This window comes from Rhinolophus sinicus, linkage group LG04 (assembly GCF_036562045.2).
Source record: "Rhinolophus sinicus isolate RSC01 linkage group LG04, ASM3656204v1, whole genome shotgun sequence".
Taxonomy (NCBI): domain Eukaryota; kingdom Metazoa; phylum Chordata; class Mammalia; order Chiroptera; family Rhinolophidae; genus Rhinolophus; species Rhinolophus sinicus.
The window spans coordinates 174,808,516-174,825,366 of NC_133754.1; the positions used below are offsets into that span (position 1 = coordinate 174,808,516).

General features: G+C 36.5%; 1 long non-coding RNA gene across 8 annotated transcripts in view; it reads right to left on the bottom strand.

Moving 5' to 3' along the window:
• The window catches only part of LOC109447129 (uncharacterized), a 79,670-nt gene that overhangs the window by 55,647 nt on the left and 7,172 nt on the right, over positions 1 to 16,851 (bottom strand). The window contains exons 3-4 of one of the 8 annotated variants that reach the window (XR_012495917.1): positions 12,786 to 12,851; positions 8,929 to 12,612 (exon numbers count right to left, since the gene is read on the bottom strand). The exons of the other annotated variants lie outside the window; for them this stretch is intronic. This is a non-coding gene — a long non-coding RNA (uncharacterized LOC109447129). Of the gene's footprint in view, positions 1 to 8,928; positions 12,613 to 12,785; positions 12,852 to 16,851 lie in introns of those variants that run through there. 8 annotated transcript variants of the gene reach the window in all.

Consider the following 16,851-nt stretch of genomic DNA (forward strand, 5'->3'; position numbering starts at 1 on the left):
CCAATTCACCCAAAACTCCGCTCTTCTTAAATTTAGAAGGAACAGAAAAAATGTATAGGGACAGTGGTTTATGCAAGTTTTCGTGTCTCTGAGAACCCTGCTCCTGAGGCCCACTCGCACACAACTTCTGTTTGTATACACAATGGCATGATGCACGCCAGGCTGTTCCTAATGAAGAGATTATCTGCCTGCGTCTTCTCCTCCCTCAGCACCAGCAGATAATTCTCCCATATTGTCACTGCTTCCTTTCCAGGTGGCCAGAGGAGCCCTTCCCAGGATTTCCCCCCGTGGGATCTGTATTCATTAGTTAGGCCAGGTGACTCTCCGCGGAAGACCAGATTTATTCTCCAACCAGCTCTCTCATTCAACAACCACAAGATCACAGCACTTCACAGATGGCAGGTCAAAATAGATTTTTATATCCTCTAGTCCAGTGGCTCTCAAACTTGAGCATCAGAATCATCTGGAAGTCTCCTTAAAGCACAGGTTGCTCCACCACCCCCATCCCACCCCCAGACTTTCCTGTGCAGTAGATCTGGGGCAGAGCCTGAGAATTTGTATTTCTTTCTGATTCCCTGTGGAGACTGATGGCTGTGGGTGTCCCAGGGACCGCACTCAGAACCATGGTGTAGTCCAGTCCTATTGATTCACAGGTTTGTAAACTGAGGTTCAGTGAAGTGAGATGATTGTTCAGGGTCTCACGGAAATGGAAATTAGCCAGAACTAGGAATTCGGAAGGCGTTTAAGCAAAAGTTTTCATTTCAATTGGAGCTGGTTAGAAATCTCCTTTTCTTCTCTTTATGGAGAAAGGATTTGCTGAGCAAATTTGCAGAGGAAATCAGATTGTAGGTGAAATGTTTAATCTGCATTTAATCACTTGAAATAGAGTTCTAGTATTTTTTAGTTTAAATTACAGCATGAACTAAGAGGCACCTGTTTCTAAGTCAAGGGACTGACCGTTTGTGCTGCCACTTCTTAATGGCTGTTGCCCTCAGGCAGAATTCCAGGGAAAGCTGTTCGCTGACGGATGGTCCCCAGCATTCACCTTACCCTACCTCCATCCCAAACCAGGATTACTTCCTTGTAATAACTTGGGATCATTACATTTGTTTAATAGCCAAATGAAAGTAAACTAATTTAAGCTTTATTTAAAGAAGTTTATTCTAATATTTTTTTCCAACAGCATGGTTCCCCTAGCACTTGTGGGAAGTGACATGACTTTTAGATATGTGTGTATGAATAATTGATAATAATAGTTACAGCTGTGGATTTATTTGTACTGGTACCTTCGATTTGGGAAAACAGATACTAGTATTCAAGTAGTTGAATTCATGTGGTAGTAATGTTCCATTTTATACCCAGTGTATGAAAAATGGGAATCAATTTAAAGATAAATATCAAAAGAAAAATAGAAAATATGGTATGAAATGTAGCCAAACTCATTCAGATGATATTTGAATGAAGGAAGTTTGTTAAATACTACGGCAGTGACTAAAATAATTCAGCTATTAGTACACGTTCCCATTTGCAGATGTTCACAAGGAGGCTGAGTAAATTTGTGGGGAGATGATCATCCTTATGGATTAGATGATTTCTAAGCCCCACCAGTTCTGTACGTCTTGATTTCCCTCACCATTCCATGAATCTGTCAAATCATGTCAGCCTCCATGATTCTGGATATGGTATTCCATTTTGAGAGCAGGAGGGGCTATCTTCTGCGGGTACAAATCTACCTTTTACTCACAGTTGAGTCCATGTCGCGTAAAACGTTCCCTGAAATTCTCATTTCTTCTTGTGCTTCCTCTGTTCTGTAACCATTTGGCTTCTATGCTCTGTAACAGTCATAGTCTAATTGATCCATCCAACGTTGAATACCTACAATGTATGAGGTGCTGGCCCACATATGAGTTCACTTTACCATTCGATAGATTAGCATACCACACGGAATGGCTGACAAGCAAGCTAATGGTCTGAATTGTGTGCCTTCAAAAGTCTTATGTTGAAATCCTAATTCCCAGACTGTGACTGCGTTTGGAGAGAGGGCCTTTGAAGAGGTTCAGTGAAGTCCTATGGAAGGACTCTAATCCAAAAGGACTGGTGTCCTTATTCGCATGCAAACAACATGGAGATGAAGGGGTGAATGTGTGAGGACATAGAGCGAGGTGGCCATCTGCATACCAAGGAGAGAGGCCTTCAGAAGAAACCAAACTTGTGGACCCTTGATCTTGGACCTCCAGTCTCCACAATTCTGAGAAGATAAATGTCTCTTGTTCAAGTCCCCCATTCTGTGGTATTTTGTTACAGTAGCTCTAGCAAACTGACACAGGCTTTAGGGTATGTGTGTTTAGAAAAGCCAATGGGTGGAAAACGTCTTCAGAGAGAAAGAGAATCTGAGGGATTCTCTCAAGAATGAAGGTGAATTTATTGGGTGCACATTAGAAAGGGCATTCCTAAAACGGAAACGTGCAAAAACCAGTTGTTGGGTTATCAACATTATTTTATACCAGTGCACAGGTAGGTGTAGAAGGACGTTCTTGGAAGCATTGTTTATAAAATGAAAAAGTAGATAATAGAAGTCTATCAATGGGGAAAGATTAAAGAGAATTAATGAATCTATAGAAGATTACATGGAAAAAGCTCAAGACACATTTCCTGTGTACTCTTAAGTAAATGGGGTCTGACACTCTACAGGGAAAAATGCTAGCATTCTGTCAGGTGAATTTAGGTTTAAAATCAAACAAACAAAACTACGCAAATAATATTTACTAGATAATTATATTGTAAAATTCTCTCTAGTGATTGAAGTCATGCTTTGAAGTTGAAATGAGGGGATAATTGCAATTAGAAGGTGACGTTATGGAGAAGAAAGACTGTCCTAAATCTTGTACTTGACTGAAGCTCAGTGAGGGGATGGTCCATTTTTCTCCTACTTACTATTGAATTTCCTGTGCCCAGCATAGTCTTTAGGATATTGGGGATTCTAAATACATAGTTTTTGAATGAATGACTGTGTGTGAGTATATCAGAAACCTGAATTATAAAATAAGAAGACTTATGCTTCTGTTTTGGTTTTGGTATAATTTTTTGTAAGGTGGTAAGTAGGTTAGTGGATATTAGATTGTCATCTGCAAGATAAAGATATTTGAGCAGAAACATAACAGTCAAGACAATATAACGTTAAAGCAATAAATGTGTAATGGTTAAAAGTATAGATAGAATCAGGTTCTAAATCTGGCTCCTCTAGACCTACTCCATCTCTCTGACTGCATTCTCTCCTTTGCAAAATGAGGTCAGTCTGGTGGTTTTTTTAAAAGTATACATATTTGTTTCTGATTATAAAAATGAGCACCCTTACTCTTAGTCAGTTTACAAATATAGGGATATGTAAAGAAGAGAATAAAATAACCCCTTTTCTCACCCAAGTAATAGCACACATAAAAATTTTTGATATATTTCCTTTCAAACTTTTCTCATATGTATTTATATATACTACATGTCTGGCATCATTCAGCATTAACAAATCAGTTTTGTCACCTTATTTACACTGTTTTGTCACCTTATATTATATAGAGGCTATTTTCTTATGCCATTAAATATTCCTCGTAGATACCATTTAAATGACTCTATAACATTCCAAAGTATGTATTTATCATGATTTATTTAATCATTCTCCTAATTTTGGACATTTGGCTTGCTTCCAATTTTCAGCATCAAGGGTTATATTGCAATGAATCTCTTGGCACATAGAGTCATGGAAGGGAATTTGTAAGTCAATAGTATCAACTAATTTTAAGGTTCCTGACATATATTGCTAAAATGTTTTTCATAAATGCTGTGCTGGTTATACTCCCGCTATATTTATTAGCTTTCGTGAGGTTATCCTGCAGGAAAAACAACATCAACATTTCAGTGGGTTCAAAAATCACTGCTGTTTTCTTTGCTCACAGTATCCACCAGCTGTGGGTTAGCTTCAGCTCTTGTTCATGTATTTCCTTCCTTCTGTAATCCAGGCAGCAGCAGCTCTATCTCGGACATGCTGATCTTAAAGCAGAGGGAAAAGAGGAATGGTGCCATCGACATGATACCTCTTAATGTGCTGCTCAGATAAAGTGCTTGCCACTTCTACTCACGTGCCCTTGGCTGAAGCAAGTCACATGCACAAGCTCAGTATAATAAAGTAAGAAAGATACTCCTCCTCAGAGGAGGGCACAGCCAGGAGCCCTATAAAGATGGAACTGGCAGAGAGAGTCAGCAAATATTTAGAACAAATAATACAATACACACATACTGCAGTAATTCTGATTATCCCACAGCTTTGCTGATATTGAATATGACAATCTAAATATTTGCAAATTTGATAGGGGAAGATGATAATATATCTTATTCAATTGCATGCATTTATTTGCTTGTGAGACTCAGAATATTTTCATTGTTTGTGTCATCTGGGTTTAGTTTATTCAGGATTCTTGCCTTATTTTTCTATCATATTTTGTCTTGTGTTTTTTTTATCTGTTTTTTTTTTTTTTCTTTTTGAACAGCAAGACTTTACTGATCAAGTTTAGTGTGTGTGTAAGTGTGTGTGTGTGTTTCCTGATTCCACCTTAAATTTATTTTGATAAGTGGCACATTAAAATTCACATGTAGTCAAATTTATCATTTTTCTTTGTAATTTATTTGCTGGCTTTCTGCTTAAAAAGTGTTTCCCTAAAATCAGACTCATTTGCACCTTCTTCTTCTTCTTCTTCTTCTTCTTCTTCTTCTTCTTCTTCTTCTTCTTCTTCTTCTTCTTCTTCTTCTTCTTCTTCTTCTTCTTCTTCTATAATGTTTTCCTTTAACCCTTTAATCCATCTAAGGTTAGTTTGCAGTTAGAATATTGAGATGAGGATAAAACTTGACTTCACAATCGTGAAACAGCATATAAGTTGTGCCTTTCTGTATTTATCATTTTCTCGTTTACCTTCTTAGTTGGAAACAGAAGTGCAACGTAGAAAGCATACTGAATGGTGGGGTTGGGGAACAACCAATGGATTTGAATTCTAGAAACAGCTTTGCAATTAAATTGTTGCATGACTTTAAGCAAATCGAATAACTTTTCTGGGTCTCTACCACTTCATCTGTAAAATGCTTGTTGGCTACTGTCCAGGTCAGGCACATTTCTATTACATAGCCTATCACTGCCCAGTCCTGTGGCCACTGCAGACGTGGCTAATGCAATGGACCACGTTTCCTTTCTGAGTTAAAATACCCCAAAATTCTTCCCACAGTAACCCAAGAAGTTGCTCAATCATCGTGCCAACTAAACAGCATATACCAGTAATGCTCTAAGTCAGAATGGTGGAGTCCTAATGCAAATATCTATTCTAAGGTTATTCTGCCTATTCTGTTTAGAAATTGCCTTCCTAACATGCACTCTAAGGTCTATTTTGATCCTACTGGTGTCCAGTGTTCCAATCAAACTGCCATTGATCCCATAATAATATATATACAACTATACATGTATATGTATAGGTGTATATATATGTATGTGTATATATATAATATATATATATGTATATATATGCATATATACACATATATAATATATACACATATAATATATTACATATATTATATGTATATACATATATAATATATATTATATATACATATATTATATATACACATATATGCATATGTATATAATACATATATATATCTATATATACATATATATCTATATATAATGAAGATTTGCTAAGATAATTGTGAGGTCATGAGATACGTATTGTTATACATATTTTAGGTATTTGCAGCCTTGTTGCCAATGGATCTTGCTATAACAGTTAACCTCAGCATTCTCACTTATTATAATATTAGTTCTGGCTCAAATTTTTAAAAAGTACAAAGTTAAGGGTCATAGTCTTTCAGAGTTGGAAAGGACCTTACATCATCTATCCCAACCTGTTCACTTCTGAACTGTTAGCATTCTATAGTTCAGAAATATCAACCAGCAATCATGACTTTCATAATGTAAAACAAAAACAGAAAGGCAACAAGTTTATTTTTTTACATTAAAAAATTTTTCAATTACAGTCAACATGCAATATTATACTAGTTTCAGGTGCACAACATAGTTATCAGACATTTATGTAACTCACAAAGTGATCATCCTGATAAGTCTTGTACCCATCTGACACCATCCATAGCTATTAAAACATTGTTGACTAGATCCCCTATGCTGTACTTTATATCCTGGTGACTGTTTTTATACCTGACTGTTTGTACTTCTTAACCCCTTCCCCTTTTTTATCCATCGCCATCCATCCCCTTTCCCATCTGGCAACCAGGAAAATGTTCTCTGTATTTATGAGTTTGTTTCTGTTGAGTTTGGTCATTTATTTTGTTTATTAGATTCCACATATAAAGGAAATCATACGGTATTTGCCTTTCCCTGTCTGACTTATTTCATTTAGCGTAATACTGTCGAGGTCTATCCACGATTCAAGTGCCAAGCGCTAATAGAAATCTCCTATGGTAAAAGGTTTCATTGTCATTGGGAGAGTATCTCCAAGCTCACCTGTTTACTACCTGAGGTCTGATGTTGTAGCTGCTAAAATTTTAAACAATATTTCAGTATCGTGCCATTCCGTACTTAGTAATGTTACAGTTATTTAGTGTGTTTCTCTTATATTTACAGCCTATATTTTAGTGATGAGGCATTCCAGAATAGATTCCTTTTCTCCTAGCAGCAGATATGTACAATCTATTTGATTTGGGGGGTAAAAAAAGAAAAACAATACCTACTAACCCATTGGGGCTAGGTGTGATTATCCAATTTAGATCCTATCCCTTAGTGGTTATGGACAGACTTGATATGCCCAAAGATTACATAGAAAAAGTGGGGAAAAGTCCTCATAGAAAAAGCATTTTAAGGTTAAAAGCTTATTTATCATATTTATACTGCTAATATTTTCTCTATTTTGCTCCTCCCACCCTCTGAAGTGAAAACTGCACAATGTTGATATTGGGTTGAGACAAGATCTAGGAAGTTATTGTATTGTCAGTATTTATACATTTTTGTTGTCTCCCTTTCCTTTTGCGTCAGATTTAGATGTAAACAGTGGGCTATGGACCCCGAGCTATGTGTTAATAAAGATCCTGTTTCCACTCGACTCTGTCATATTGTAAATTACCTTAGAACTCAAAATACTCCCAATTACTCTATGTGTGTTGCTGCTCTTCCAACACTTTTACTTGAAAGCTTAAAAAAAATAAAAGTAGCCAAAGATCTTGCAGGTTGGTAATGACAGAGTAGAAATCAGCATCCATTATCTCTAGACGCTCAAGCACAGTGCTTCCTAATATATTAAATCCCTTCTCCTACAAAGTTAACCATAAATTCTCCCATTCCTCTCAAGGCCTGGAGCTATGACCATTCCCCTTCAGTTGGCCAAGAGGAGGAATGAAACATTGACTTTTTGTTTGCAATTGCTAGTATCAAAAGAATATTGATATGGTCGAGATGAAGCATTAAAATCAAAATTATGTAGGGAATAAAAAGGCAGCATAAATTAGAAGCATTTGCTTTTACTGTGGTTTAAAAGAGTTAGCATTATGCCAGCCTCATATAACATTCTGGGGGTGAGTTTATGGATGGATTGGGCAATATATCAAAAACAGCGTTAAAAACCAATGAGTTAGATATGGCAAACGGCCACTGCAGAGTAAATGAATGGTCATCAACAGAGGCTATCCTCAGGAAATACTGAATTGTTTTCCCTGGTGCATGGTAAGGTAGGACATGAACAATCAGTGTTGAACTTATAAGCATCCATTGTCATCCTCTGTTTCAATCCTTTTGTTAATTTAGAAGTTTCAAGTTACATCATTTACCCAACGTCATTGAATGAGATAAAAGAGTAGCAGATTAATTTACAAGTTGAAGGTTATGTCATCTACCCAATGTCATAGAGTGAACTAAAGGAATAGTTAGCTATTGTTGTATTACAAATTACCCTAAAACCTAATGGCTTAAAACAATAGTAAACCACATTGAATATCAATATATATATATATATATATATATATATATATATATATATATATATATATATATATATATATATATATTCATAGGATGTTATGTACAGCATAGGGAATATAGTCAGTGGTATAGTAACAGCTGTAGACAATGTCGGATGAGTGGTAGACTTGGAGGGGGGATTATCACTTTGTGAGGGGTGTAAACATCTAATCATCACGTTGTTTGTACATCTGAAATTAATATAAAATAATAAAAAAATAGTAAAAACAGCAAACCTTTAATATCTGTCACAGTTTCTGTGAATGAGAAATCTTGGAGATAGTTAGCTGGATTTTCTGTCTCAGAATCTCTCATGAGGTCACTGTCAATATGGTGACTGGTACTAGTCATCTGAAATTGTGACTGGGCTGAAGGCTCTGCTTCCAAGGTGGCTAACTCATGTGGCCAACATATTGGTCGTGGTCGTTGGCAGGAGGCCTCAGTTTCATCCCACATCGTCCTCTCCATGAGCTGCTGGAATGGCTGACTTGAAATGGCAGAATGAGTGGTCCAAAGGAGCTCAAGGCAAACTGTCCTCTAAGACCTCACCTCAGACGTCACACACCATGATTTCTGCAGTGTCCTACTCCTCACAAGGTCAGCCCCATTACATGTGGGAGGAGACTATATACAAGTGCGTAAATATTAGACGGTGAGGATCATTGGAGGTTGAAGAGCTTAGAGGAGTCCCCAGCATATAGTAATATTAATAAGCTTGTACTACATTAATATTAATAGTAATTAATATTACTATATTAGTATTTTATGCCATATCATAATTCTAAAGATTCATAATTTTCTTTTTTTTCTGTTATAGTCTAATTTTCATAGTTTATAGACAGGGTATAAAATATTGGTAATAAAAAGAATTATTTTTCTTTTTCAAGAATCTCAAGGCCTTGATTGTGGTCTTTATAACTAACTCAAGTTGTAAATTCGTCCTTAAAAAGTTTAGGTAAAATTAGTGAGATAACAGTGCTTTATTTCTATTTAGATATAAGGGGTGGATGAGTAAAATATATTGATAACTTTATAATACACACTATAAAATAACAAGAAGGGTGACAAGAAATGTTCCAAAAAGTTCTAGGAGAGTTTGGGTGTTTTGAGAACTCTGGAATAAGGAGAGATTTCATAAAGGAAGGTCATTGTAACAAATTATTTAAAGGTAATTAGAAAGAAAAAAAAGAGTAGAAAAGAGGAAGCAGATGAGTTAAAATGTGCTGATGAGAAATCATACAGTATTCCCACAACAGCGAGAAAAATATCGTTTCATTTGGCTGGAACGTTGGATGGAGACAAGGAGGCTAAAGCAGGTAATGTAGAAACAGTGCAAGTGAAGAATGGCTTGATTGAGGAAAAATTCATCAGGCAGTTTTTACAAGTCAAACTAGAGGAATAAGAAAACGTACACAAGGAGATTCGTGAGGAAGCAATTGTACTAGGTAGTTGAGATTCAATGAGAATCTAAAATGGATGTTTCAGAGGATAAAAACAAGTTATTTTAAAGATAGAATTTACAGCCTGGGTCACTTATATGAGTGTGGGTTCTGAGGAAAAGCATTAACCAAAAACACTTTTTCTCCTGGAGCTCAATGGGTTGAATTTAGTTAACATTTTATCTGTTTTCTTTATTCATTCATTCTTTTTTGTTGACTACATTGTTCTAGCCGCTAATATATTCTGTGATGTAAAGATGAAGAAGGCTCAATTTATGCTCTATTTCTTTGTTCTCCTTCGGATAAAATATGCACAAAAAGTGGCTGATCATTATGGTCTTTGATTCCTCTCCTCCTATTTGCACTAAAACTTACTCCAGTGAGGTCTTTGCCTCCATTATTTTATTAAAGCTTTTAGTGTCAAGGTCACCAGTGACCTCTTCCATGTTACTAATGCCAACACTTAGTTTTCAGCTTACTTTTCTTTCTTTCTTTTTTTTTTTCATAGCTATTCATTCAGTTTTCCTCTTTTGGTCCCTCTTGTCACTTGGTTTTCTCTATCCCTCTACTGATTTTCCTCCTGCTATTGCTACATAACTTTCCACTGGCTACTATGGCATCATTTCTTTTGCTGGCTCTTTTTCTTCTTCCCTATTTCTTAATGGTTAGAGTGCCTGGGAACTCAGTTCTTGACCTTCTCTTCTGTATCAGTACCACTTTCTTGGTGGTCTCATCTAGTCACCTAGATGAAAATACTATCTTGGTGCTGAAGATGCCCAAGTTTATATTTTTGTTTTTCGCTTTTCTCTTGACTTTCTCAACCACATTTCTATCCATCTGCCTACTCAGCATAGCCATGTAGTTGTAGAACAGACATTTCCAACCAACAAATCCAAAGCAGAACTTATTTTTCTCCTGAAATCTGCTACTACTCCCACAGGCTTTCCCGTTTACGATGATGGCATCCCCTTCCTTCGGTTGAGCCTTGGCTCCCCTCTTTCTTTATGCCACCATGTTCAGTAACTATATCACAAATCCCATTGGTTTTATCATCACAATATGTCCAAAATCCATTCTGCCATCCTGGTCTGCATCACCACCATCACTCACCGGGATTACTGTCCCAGCCTGCTTGCTGCACTTGCCTTCCCTTCCCATTCTCAACCAATCTAATTCCACTACAATACAAGAATATTTTCAAATGTGAGTCATAGTGTGTCACATCATTGTTTAAAATGATGCATTGGTTCCACGCTTCACTCACTGCAAAAGCCTGAGACATATCATCACCTACAAGGTCCCATTCAATCTTTCCACCATCATCACCATATTATTGCTCAAGATAATGTTTTATCATTCCCTACTACTTTTATATTTGTTCATTGTTTCTCTGCACTGTCTGGCCTTTTAGCTATCTGGCAGCACACTAGGTAAATTTATAACTTAGGGTCTTCGTACATGTTGTTCTCTTTCCCTGGAATTCTCTTTCCACTGATAATTAGCAAGGGTGATTCTCTCACCTCCTTAAGTCTAATTAAATGTCACCTCCTCAAGGACACCTATCCTGTTGCCCTTATTTAAAACTGCAGACTGTCTCCTGCACTCTCTTACTTTCCTCTCCTTTCCTTTATATCCTAGGTTATATTACCTTGTGGCACAATCTATATTTTTTATCCACTATGTTTATTGTCTGTCCCTCCACATTAGAATGTATCCCTTATGAAGACAGCGATCTCTGTCTTTTTGTTCCTATAGGAATATCTGGCACAGAGTAGACCCTCAGTAAGTGAAAAATGAATTCACAATCCAGTGGAGGACAGATGCATAAATGTACTGTGTTTAGCTATGACCAAGTACTGCTGTCACCAGGAGAGAGAAGACCTATTCTGTTCTTGGGTGAAAAATCTCCTTTAGTAAAAGGCTTATCTCAGCGAATTGTGAGAGTGTCAATTTCGAAGACTTGATTATTATATTTTAATAAGGATGGAAAATCTCTGCTCTTTATATCTATCCTATAATGGAGTTTCTGGTGAAAAATAGAGGCAATGTTGAAGATTTTTCCTGTCACATGGGAGTATACAACTTGAGGTCCAAATAATCCCACTCAAATTAAATCTTAATTAAACATCCTGTGCACACAGATATTTCCTGTACACATCTGCCAAAAATCCTACTATTTCATCAAGATTCAGATCAAATGTATTACCCTCCAAGAAGCTCTACTTGCCTCACGCTAATCAGAAATATATACTCCCTCTTGCAATTATTGGCTGACGTCCAATTTTCCCTTCTAAGTTGTAAACTCTTTGTGATTACAGACCTATAGACCTGCCTCATGTTTCCTACAATTCGTAGAAAAGGTCCCGGCATACAATTGTAGGTAAGAGGTTACACTAAATTTTTCCTTAGAATACTTCTAAACCTAATGATATATTGGTGTATATTAATCCAGTTTCATTGATGCATATAATTTTGCTGTACTGCCATAGGGCATACAGAAACTGAACTTTTGAATTTGGTTTCACGGGCCCCATCAACCATGGAGAAGAAAGAAAAATCATTCAACACCTCTTATGTTCCAGGAAATGTGCTGGAGCTTTTTACCTCTGTTATCGCATGTGATATTCAAAATAGAATCATGGAGCAGGTATAATTATCTTTCTTGTTTTGCAAACGAGAAAATTGAGTCTCTTAAATGTTAAATGACATCTTGAAGGTCACGCATTCTAGTGACAGAGCTAGAATTCTAACCCAGTTATATATCATTCCACTAAATCACAGTCCACATGGCAAAGGAAATGAACAAACGAGAAGCAATGGCAAATTCAAAATGTTGAGAAAACAGTGGGCTGCAATAAAATGGATATGATGAATGTCACATCGGGGCATAGTTTGTGGAACTAATTCCGCAGTGCCGTAAACAATTGGTTCCTGGAAGAGTTCACACTAAAGCTCACAAGACAAAGAGCTATTCTTGACTCCATCTTAAGTAAAACCCCAGTGTCATCAGCAGTATTAAAAGGGGTTTCAGTGCTAAGGCATGATGATGGTTAGATAATTAAGTTTGACATCTTCACTGGAGATTGTATCAGGTACTGCTGGCTCAGTGAACTTTAAGGGAAAAAAAAAAAAAAAAAGACTGAGTTAGAAACTGCCTAAAGGGAAAGTTTTAAAATTAAAATCCATAGAATCCCAAAGAAATCAGTTTAAGAATAAATTATGAGAATCCCCAAAGGTTTGTCAGGTACAGAATAACAACAACAACAAAAAAGTAGAACTATTACCTGTGAGGCTAAGAGGTTGCAGCTATGGGGGGAATTGGAGCACAGAGGCAGAAAACCGTGGAGTGGCTGAAGTGAGTTAATTAGTAGATAGGTTATTTATTCAAGGAAAACACCCTAAACTTGGGTCTGGAATATAATTTTAGGGCATCAAATGTTGTGGTTTCAGCCAGACTTCCAAAGTTAAAAAGATCAGTGGGAGTCACAAGTTAATACAAAATTGGCCTCTCTATAACTAAACCTACATAAGAATAACAATGGTGCCTTCACAAAACCACGCAATGACTTTGAATGTCTCTAACCAAATTGCAGATAGTCATTGCTTATTTAATCATTAGGCATGTTGAACGAATATTTTCTTTGTAAATTTACTAGGAGATGGTCATGAATACAAAATTATCAATATGATTTTAAACTGACAGAGAAATAAAGAAATCAAATAAATACCAGAATCGTTTAAAATGAACATAAGACTAGAATTTAAGTAACATAGATCTTTATTCGGACTCCTTGATTGATTTGCTTAAGGTGGAAAAGCTCATTTAAATGTGTTTCCATTTTTTCATTTGTGAAATGGAAGTTATGATTGTTGGTTTCTAGATTGTATTGCAGGTCAAATAAATAGGCAACAAATGGGCTATATCAAAACACTGTAAATAGTACAATATAACAGGATTCCTACCTAAGCTCTATTATCAGTGAATAGATATTTTTCAAAGGGAAATAATATGCTTCTGTATTAAAAACACCAGATTTGGGCAAGACCTTGCTGAGAAGGACTTCAATTCTTTGGATGACTTTGATATGGAAAGTTCAGGAAATACACACACACACACACACACACACACACACACACACACCAAAGTTTCGATTCCCTCTACATTTCCCAATAAATGCCATGTAATAAATAATCAGTTATTTTCTAGACAGTGTCACCCTTCTGACCAAAAGTAAGTCTTTTTTTCTATGACTATATCTGATCCTTCTATAAATATATTTTCTTTGCTATTTGTGTGTGGACACAGAGGGGAGCTGCTTTCCTTGTGGCTAAATCTCTGCAGACTTTTATAAAGGGGGAGACATCCTCTGATCCCTTTATTGCCCTCTCCCAATAAGAATTTTGGCTAAAGGTGACATCAAATCATGACTTTCTTAGCTCATATACCAAGGGGCAAGTTTAAAAAGTGGTGATGGAAGGAGAACTCTGGGTAGTGAACACACAACACTATCTATAGGTGATGTTTTATATAAATGTGCACTTGAAATTTATATAATTTGGCTAACCAATGTCACCCCAATAAATTTAATAAAGCAAAAAAAAAGAAAAAGAAAAAAAGAAGCAAATGGTACCATCTTTGAACAAAAAGTCTTAAGTACAAGACTCAGCTGGTTTTATATTTGTTTTTCTTCTCTCTGTGTGCTCTTTTTTACTCTAGGAGAAAGTTTACCCACAATAAAGCCCAGGCAAGTGCCTAGATAATAGTCACTCTCTGCTAATGCCACCTGCTTCCAATGGGAAAGGCAACAAAAGGATAAGGTGATGTCCTAGTATGTCAGGTCCATACTAGGACATGATCAAAGTCTCATAAAGAGAAGCCCATCACCAGGACATGCTATCATCTCTAACTTCCATCTAGTCATTAATAAGTAGAGGTCAGGAGACTAGAGAACATATTGGTGCTATCGATCCCGGGAGGTAGAGATCTGGAGATGATCTAATCCAATTAGTGTGAAGGCAATTAGTTCTGACAAAACCAGGAACATGTTTAAGAGTTCCAAGAGACTCCGTAATGCAATAGAAGATAGGATTCTGGATAGATGAGAAAATGTGCTGACTGGTTGAAGTTCTGGTTTCAAAGACTCTTTACCTGCGATTGGGTGCTGAGTGAATTGGAAGTGTTTTATGAAAGAGATGGACAAATCACGGCAGGAAGCGCGATACAGACTTCAGAGATGGGTGTGCCCTGACCACTGGCAAAGGGAGTTTTAGAAAAGAGAGAATATTTAGCTGCTACGTAAGTCACGTTCATAGGTTATGTTTTCAGGTTTAACACTGAAGAGGAGATATAAAAATAGTTTTAGAACAATAATGTGACAGTATCAGGATACCAAGGACATTTAAGTTCTAAAAATTTTGTTGTAAATAACCACGGAATGAAAAGAATGATGGAAAAGTTGATCAGCTAAAATATGTCTACAGGTTTGTCATTATAGGAAAGGGCCCAGAAGCCGTGTCACACAGTAGAAGTGGAGGAAGAATATGGCTATATTTTTCCATAAGAAGAGAAAATAACAAGGCAGCAGGTATCCATATTCAAATATTATAGGACTTCCTTTGAGAAAAAATTGGTTAGAAGGTACTAAAACCTGTATTATATGTTGAGCAGTGTGTTGTAGCCTTTAATTGATTGTCCCTTCCCCTCCTCAGCATACCCATTGGAAAATGTTATTTTTCCTTGTTTTATAGATGAAGATACGAAATTCCAAGATGTAAGTAAATAACTAGTGGGTGAAACCATGGGTCAGTCTTTCCATTTAAATGCCTGAAGATCCCTAGGGTCCTTTACAAAATTAGTGAATGGTCATCTTTCTTTAGAGAAATATAAATCTTTGAAGTATAACTATTAAGGAAGTTACAAGACTGCGCGCTATTTTCAGAGATATTTCCCATGTTGCAATAAATAGAATATGTGATGCTTGAAATTTTCCAAAAGATGTGTGTTTAAAAATTGTACCAGCTTGCTTTTTAAAAACCTTATCTTAAACAGTTTATTTACTATTTCTTCTTATATTTCAGTCTTAAATGTTTTTTCATATATCGTCATGAATATATATATATATATTTTTGAGTCTCTGGTTTTTATCCAGATATTCATATCCTGAATCAGATCAAAGATATCTATCTGTACATATTCAGAAAACATACCAGGCACATAAGCACATAAAAGTTTGCATTCTCTCTCTCTCTCTCTCTCTCTCTCTCGCTCTCTCTCGCTCTCTCTTGCTCTCTCTCTTTCTCTGTCTCTCCCCTCTCCCTCTTTCCATCTACCCTTACTGACTTTCTTCCCTCATCTGAAGAGAGGCAAATTTCTATTAGCTGTCTTGAGTGTATAATTAATTCCTGAGAGAGCCTATGGAAATGCACAATTTATTCTACTGTTTCCCTATTGATGTATAGACAGACACTGTTGATCCACTGGCTTTACAACCGTGACTACAGAGAATATCTTGAAATTCAGTAATTTAGAAGTATATGACTGAGCATTGATTATTTTATATTCATATTTCCCGATGTAATTCTTCAATCAATGATTTATGGTCTCTGATTTTTGTAAATTATCTTAGCTTTATTGATTGCTCCAGAAGTAGAATCAGGGTCTCACTGTCTTCTTTATATCCCACTCTCCTTTCTCAACTCCGGGCTACCTCAAAAGTAGATGTACTTTGTATTGCTCTGAAAGGCACGACTAGAATAAAAGCTGAAAACATAGGGAAGCACGCTTCAAATCACCATAAAGAAGTGCTTTCTAATGAAAGCAGTAGTGACAGTTGGAGGTAAGTTCTATTTCCATACTTACCATTTCTAATGACCGCTCTTGTGAGCTACCGTATGAGGCAGTGAATTCTTCAGCATTGCAAATATTTCAAGAGAACCAGGAATGACCCATAAATATGTTGAGGAAGAGCTTGTCAATGTTTGGTTGGGGTGACCTACCATGTTTTTAAGATTCCCGCTACGTCCAACATCTTCTTTTGTCTGTGTTGGAACTTTTGGGTTAAGAATTTAGTTAACATCCTAATAACTTACTGAGAAAGGATGGAAAAGTCACTGGGCTGTTAGTTTTCTACACTATAAAAAAAGTGAATGGAATAGTCATGTCAGAAGGATACCACGCCGATTAATTAGCTGATGTTTGCAGTGTCATAAAGATTACGCAATACGAGGTCTACCTAATAATCAAGGCTGTAGAAAGGGCCAGCTGGACTTTTCCCATTTAACCAGCACTTCGTAATGGTAAAGTGGAGGGCAAAGGGTGAAATGACCAAAAAGAATAAAAGAGTAAAAAGA